The sequence below is a fragment of the Pristiophorus japonicus genome, chromosome 4 (genome assembly GCF_044704955.1).
Source record: "Pristiophorus japonicus isolate sPriJap1 chromosome 4, sPriJap1.hap1, whole genome shotgun sequence".
Classification (NCBI taxonomy): Eukaryota; Metazoa; Chordata; class Chondrichthyes; family Pristiophoridae; genus Pristiophorus; species Pristiophorus japonicus.
The window spans coordinates 29509887-29516918 of NC_091980.1; the positions used below are offsets into that span (position 1 = coordinate 29509887).

At 47.7% G+C, this 7032-nt stretch overlaps 1 protein-coding gene across 1 annotated transcript in view; it reads right to left on the minus strand.

Annotated features, from left to right (window-relative positions):
- LOC139262856 (fibroblast growth factor 1-like) overlaps nucleotides 1-6736 on the minus strand; it is a 70586-nt gene extending 63850 nt beyond the window's left edge. Inside the window, exon 1 of the mRNA XM_070878065.1 lies at nucleotides 6705-6736. The gene's annotated coding sequence lies outside the window, so the exon portion shown is untranslated. The remainder of the gene's footprint in view (nucleotides 1-6704) is intronic.
- Nucleotides 6737-7032: the final 296 nt, after the last annotated feature.

A 7032-nucleotide genomic window follows, 5' to 3' on the forward strand; every position in this document is an offset into this window, starting at 1 on the left:
CTTGGGCTGGGATGGGGCGGTCAGGAACTTGGGCTGGGATGGGGCAGTCAGGATCTTGGGCTGGGATGGACGAGTCAGGAACTTGGGCTGGGATGGGGCAGTCAGGAACTTGGGCTGGGATGGACGAGTCAGGAACTTGGGCTGGGATGGGGCAGTCAGGAACTTGGGCTGGGATGGCGGGGGGGCAGGAACTGGGGCTGGGATGGGGCAGTCAGGAACTTGGGCTGGGATGGACGAGTCAGGAACTTGGGCTGGGATGGGGCGGTCAGGAACTTGGGCTGGGATGGGGCAGTCAGGAACTTGGGCTGGGATGGGGCGGTCAGGAACTTGGGCTGGGATGGGGCAGTCAGGAACTTGGGCTGGGATGGACGAGTCAGGAACTTGGGCTGGGATGGGGCGGTCAGGAACTTGGGCTGGGATGGGGGGGTGGCAGGAACTTGGGCTGGGATGGGGCAGTCAGGAACTTGGGCTGTGATTGGTTGGGGGGGGCAGGAACTTGGGCTGCGATTGGTTGGGGGGGGGCAGGAACTTGGACTGTGATTGGTGGGGGGGGCAGGCAGGAACTTGGGCTGTGATGGGGCAGTCAGGAACTTGGGCTGTGATGGGGAAGGGGGGCAGGAACTTGGGCTGTGATGGGGAGGGGGGGCAGGAACTTGGACTGTGATGGGGAGGGGGGGCAGGAACTTGGGCTGTGATGGGGGGGGCAGGAACTTGGGCTGTGATGGGGAGGGGGGGCAGGAACTTGGACTGTGATGGGGGGCAGGAACTTGGGCTGTGATGGGGGGGGGGCAGGAACTTGGGCTGTGATGGGGAGGGGGCAGGAACTTGGGCTGTGATGGGGGGGCAGGAACTTGGGCTGTGATGGGGGGGCAGGAACTTGGGCTGCGATGGGGGGGGCAGGAACTTGGGCTGTGATGGGGGGGGGCAGGAACTTGGGCTGTGATGGGGGGGGGCAGGAACTTGGGCTGTGATGGGGGGGGGGCAGGAACTTGGGCTGTGATGGGGTGGGGGGGCAGGAACTTGGGCTGCGATGGGGGGGGCAGGAACTTGGGCTGTGATGGGGGGGGGGCAGGAACTTGGGCTGTGATGGGGTGGGGGGGCAGGAACTTGGGCTGTGATGGGGCAGTCAGGAACTTGGGCTGCGATTGGTGGGGGGGAGGCAGGAACTTGGGCTGCAATGGGAGGGGCAGGAACTTGGGCTGCGATGGGGCAGTCAGGATGGGGGGGGGCAGGAACTTGGGCTGTGATGGGCGGGGGAGGGGCAGGAACTTGGGCTGTGATGGGGGCAGTCAGGAACTTGGGCTGCGAATGGTGGGGCGGAGGCAGGAACTTGGGCTGCGATGGGAGGGGCAGGAACTTGGGCTGCGATGGGGCAGTCAGGAACTTGGGCTGCGATTGGTGGGGGGGCAGGAACTTGGACTGTGATGGGCGGGGGAGGAGCATGAACTTGGGCTGGGGGTATCAGGATCTTGGGCGGGGAGGGAGGAGCTCTCTTCCACCCACTACTCTCTCCTGTCTGGATTCGGCAGTCAGAATGGCTCGAATTACACTTTGCAAAGTCACTGATTACAGGCAGGGTGGTTCTAATTATACATCACAGAGAAACTGCTGGGTGCAGCTTATCCTCCAAGGGGACCAATCAGCAATCAGGTCATATGATCAAGGGGACCCAATCAGAGTATTTTTCTGTTGCAAATAAGCACGTCCCTTCACAGGAGTGTTTCAGACAAATAATTTGACACCGAGCCCTATGAGGTGAAATTAGGGCAGGTAACCAAAAGCTTGGTCAAAGAGATTTTAAGGAGCGTCTTAAAGAAGGAAAGAGGTGGAGATGTTTAGGCAGGGAATTCCAGAGTTGGGCCGAGGCAGCTGAAGGCACGGCCACCAATGTTTAAATGATTATAATCAGGAGGGCAGTATTAGAGGAGTGCAGACATTTCTAAAAGGACAAAGACTGTTTAAAAAAACAAGCCTGTAGGCTCTGAGTCTCAATGCGAGGAACATTCGTAATAAGGTGGATGAAATAACTGCGCAGATAGCTGTAAACGGATATGATGTAACTGGGATTACGGAGACATGGCTCCAAGGTAACCAAGGCTGGGAACGCAACATCCGGGGTATTCAATATTCAGGAAGGACAGACAGGAAGGAAAAGGAGGTGAGGTAGCGTTACTGGTTAAAGAGGAGATTAACACAATAGTAAGGAAGGACATTAGTGTGGATGATGTAGAATCTATATGGGTAGAGCTGCGAAACACCGAAGGGCAAAAAACATTAGTGGGAGTTGTAGTAGTAGGGAGGTTGGGGATGGCATCAAACAGGAAATTAGGAATCTGCAATAAGGGTACAACAGTTATCATGGGTGACTTTAATCTACATATTGATTGGGCTAACCAAACTGGTAGCAATACTATGGAGGAGGATTTCCTGGAGTGTATAAGGGATGATTTTCTAGACCAATATGTTGAGGAACCAACTAGAGAGCCAACTCGACTGGATCTTGTGTAACGAGAGAGGATTAATTAGCAATCTGGTCATGCGAGTCACCTTGGGGAGGAATGACCATAATATGGTAGAATTCTTCATTAAGATGGAGAGTGACACAGTTAATTCAGAGACTAGGGTCCTGAACTTAAAGAAAGGAAACTTCAATGGTATGAGACGTGAATTGGCTAGGATAGACTGGAGAATGATACTTAAAGGGTTGACGGTGAATAGGCAATGGCAAACATTTAAATATCACATGGATGAACTACAACAATTGTTCATCCCTGTGTGGCGTAAGAATAAAAAAGGGAAGGTGGCTCAACCGTGGCTAACAATGGAAATTAGTGGGGGGGTTTGGGGCTGGAGGAGATTACAGAGATAGGGAGGGACGAGGTAATGGAGGGATATGAAAACAAGGATTGAAAACTGGGTGCCGATGTAGGTCAGGAACCTGTGTCCTTCTGCTCTGTCTGGCTCACTGTTACACATGGTGGCACCTTTCCCATCACAGAAACTCTCCATTTTTTTGTGTCAGCTTTTAGTTCTTTAAGGTGTTAGGGAATAAATTTTTTGTGCAACTACACATATTTTGGGTGTATTATCTCCCAAGGCTTGTCATCATTATCCTCTGGGTATCAGGGCATATCTCCACACCATTTGTTAAATGTTAATTCGAATTGACTTTTGTTTGCAACACATTACCAAATGTTACATTCATAATATGCAGCACACAAGTTGGAGTCTGCGTGCTGCAATGTGATAGTGAGAAAGCTTTACACAGGGGCTGCCAAACAACCGTGGAGACGGATTTTGGCTAAGATAAAGTCCACGGATGTGCTCGCTCACGAAGCCAATGTGTGGGGGGTTTTGGATGGGCCATTATAGTTGTTTTGGGAATTGCAGTAAGCACTTTAAAATCTATGGCAGCACCTATGGAGCGAGAAACAGAGTTAATGTTTCAGGTCGATCACCCGTCGTCAGAACTCACAGGCCCAGAAATTGTGGTCATTTGTGCCTCCCGTTACCGCCCCCAGGCGATGCCAGCGACAGCTTCAGGGGACGTGAACTGGGAGGCAGGCTGCTCGCGTAGTGATACTTAAATGGGAGGTGCCGGCCAATGAAAAAAAAAAATCCACCGCCTTTCTTCTGTTGGCACTTCGAACAAGGGGTCCGTGCCGCGATCGGTCTGTTGGCATGGCAACCCCGCTCCCCGGTGGTCCATTGAGGCCCATTTCACCCCTGCAGCGTTTGCAGCTTGCGCCCTTCCCTTTAATGAAGGGAAGAGAACCCTCCTCGGCAGCAGCGTTACGCGGCCCAGTGCGTGGCGCTGCGCCCTGCTCCCAACCCGTCCGTCACATTACCGCCCCAGAAAGGAACTGGAGCACGTTATTTTGCGCTCCAATGTGGATGTTACCGCCCCCAAACGGGGCGTAATGGAATTTCATCCCATAAAGGTCATCAACCTAAAACGTTAACTCTGTTTCTCTCTCCACAGCTGCTGCCTGACCTGCTGAGTATTTCCAGTATGTTTTTATTTCAGATTTACAGCATCCGCAGTATTTTGCTTTTGTATTTTTAAATCTATTACATCGCACCAACACCACGCCACTCCAGCTAAATAAATAATATATCTAGGAAATGACTGTGATATTAATGAAAGAATGCTTAATAATAAGTGTCAGCTGTGGCCCAATGATAGCACTTGGGCTGTGGTTCGAGACCCACTCTAGAGATTTGAGTATATAATTCAGCCTGACACGCCCATGCAGTACTGCACTGATGGAATGCTGTCCTTGGATGAGGTGTCAAACCAAGGTCCCTGCCCTCTCAGGAGGACGTAAAAGATCCCACGGCTATTTTCAAGGAAGAACATGGGAGTTATCCTTGCATCCTGGCTAACATCTATCAACCAACACGTAAAACTGATTATCTGGTAATTTATTTTGTTACTGTTTGTAGGAGCTTGCTGTGCGCAAATTTGCTGTCGCGTCTCCTACATTACAACAGTGACTGCACTCCAAAAATATATCATTGGCAATAAAGTAGCTTGCAGGATCCTGGGGCCATGAAAGGAGTTATAAAAATGCAAGTCTTAATGGCATTTCTATGCACATTATTTCAGTAGAGGCATTAACTGGTTTGTTTTAAGTTGGATAACACCTCTGTTAAAATAGTGGGCAGAGCAAAGCCATTCAAATACCCATACAAGTGCTCATACCTTAATATTGCAAACAGTAATTTTAAGGCGAATGCTGCTCCAAGCTGTGGCTCACCTTCACTCTATCGTTAATGCTGGATTAATGGAGTCTTAATCTTGCATACCTCAAACAAAACATTGCTTTCTGAAAGGATTATGTTTATGCAGTTTTAAAATCGGATTTCCATTTTTGTCAGCTAAGCAGTTTCTCTTAATTTGGAATAGTTTGCGTTGAGTAAACGTATTATAACCAATCCTTCATTAAATGTTTGGAAAATTGCTGAGCAAAATATGCAAATTCCTGCAGTGGGATGTCAAAGGCTTTAGTTGCGTTTTGAGATTTTATTCAATGTGACTTTAAACAACGGACTTCGGAGATTTCTTAGTGCCTGAGAATTGGGGCTTTCTTCAGAAGAAGGGAACCTTACTAAATATACAGCAGTCTTCAAAAGGTAAATAAAAGAGAAACAAAAATGTTTTAAAATATAATGGTGTTACTCCAGTAATATATACTTATGCCCATCATATGTGAAGAGGCTGTGATAAATGCTTTCATGTTTGTTCCTCTGTAAGAAAATGAATGCATGTTTTAGATTTCTCTGTAGCCTCAATGGTATGTCGGAAACTTTCATTACGGCGGTTGTTGGATTTTCACTGTTGTTAGTTTTATCTCTATTTTACTGATGCTATCGCAGGCAATTCTCCTCTGAACTTTTCTCTTTCTGTGCTCATCTCATCTCTGCTTCCTCACTGTGTTGAAATCAAGAATCATCTCACTGCCTCCTCATTCTTTCCCAGGAGCTCGAATTGGCAAAACTCGTTGCTCCCCATAATCTTTCCTTCTCGGCTTTTGAAACCCATGCCTCTGATCACTGATCACTATTTTTTTTGAATGAACTCTATCTTTCCTGCTTAACTTTAGTGGTGTCAATGCAGTGATGTCCTACAACATGGAAAGTGGGATTAGGTTGGATGGGTCTTTTTCGGCCGGCGCGGACACAATGGACCAAGTGGCCGATGGTCATTCACTGAACTTTCTCAATTTAACAAAATAGCCGACATATAATGAATATTTATAGTGAGCATTTATGTCCACTCCATTGTAATCTCTCAAACACCACAGCTAGTAGCACATTTAATTTGTAGAATATAGTAACTAATTACTGGACTGTCCCATATGCCGCGAGCTTACATATCAGTGCTGTCCCACACATCAGGCTTAATGGTATCAGCTTCTTACATCTAGGAGATACTGAGGTAAAAATTGATATGCGGGGGTAAAATAGGTGCAAACCATACCAATATAGTAGTGATAGATAGTCTGCGCCCAATCTGCACAGGTCCCACTTCTAAATCCGTGTCTGGGGTAGATGTCTAAAAAACAGGAGCCTAAGATATGTTAATGAAGGGTACAATGTCTGTTCAAGGACCCCTCCACAAAACAGGCCCAGACTAGTTTCTACTTTGTTGTATTTGATTTAAATCTGAGCCCTGTTTAGGTTTTAAGCACAAAGTTCCTCCAAGGTTACTAAATATGTACAAGGGCAAACTTTGCACAGTCTTGTTTGACGAGAACACGGGTCAGAGAATCCGTTGCAGCATATCCAATTGCAGTGCTTCCCAGTTTCCAACCATTTATTTTAATCAACAGAAAATTGGGAGCACCATGGATAGGGTTCGCTGATCTCCACTCTTTAACCCAGATTCCTGTTGAGCGGAGCTCCGCAGTCTTGCCAAACTGACAGAATATATAGAAACATATAAAATTGATGGACAGGAAAAAAAACAGCTGGACCATCAAGCCTTCCCCGCACAATGATGGCTGGAGCATCATAACTAGACCCTTCTTCATTCACCCCCGCCCACACATCCGCAACCATAGGAGAGTAAAAAAAACTGAAAAACCCCAGGGCCCATAAGGGAAAAAATACTGTGGAAAATTCCTCGCCAAGCCCCCTCAGGTAACCTAAACCAGTCCAGGAGAGCACATCGACCAAGTGTTAACTATTAAGCCACTTACCTTCGATATAATATGATCTCTGCCACAGCCAGCTCCCTCTTGACGGCATAGAGAGTCAACACCTTTATGCTTCTTTACTTACATAGAGTCATACTTCATAGATTACAACAGTGACTGCACATCAAAAGTATTTCATTGTGCTGTAAAGCGCTTTGGGACGTCCTAAGGTCATGAAAGGTCCAAATAAATGCAAGCCTTTCTTTTCTTTTTTTAATAGTTCTTTCTGCTTGTGATCCTTTAGTTCATCATCATAGCAGTCCCTCGAAATCGAGGAAGACTTACTTCCACTCTAAAAGTGAGTTCTTGGGTGACTGAACAGTCCAATACG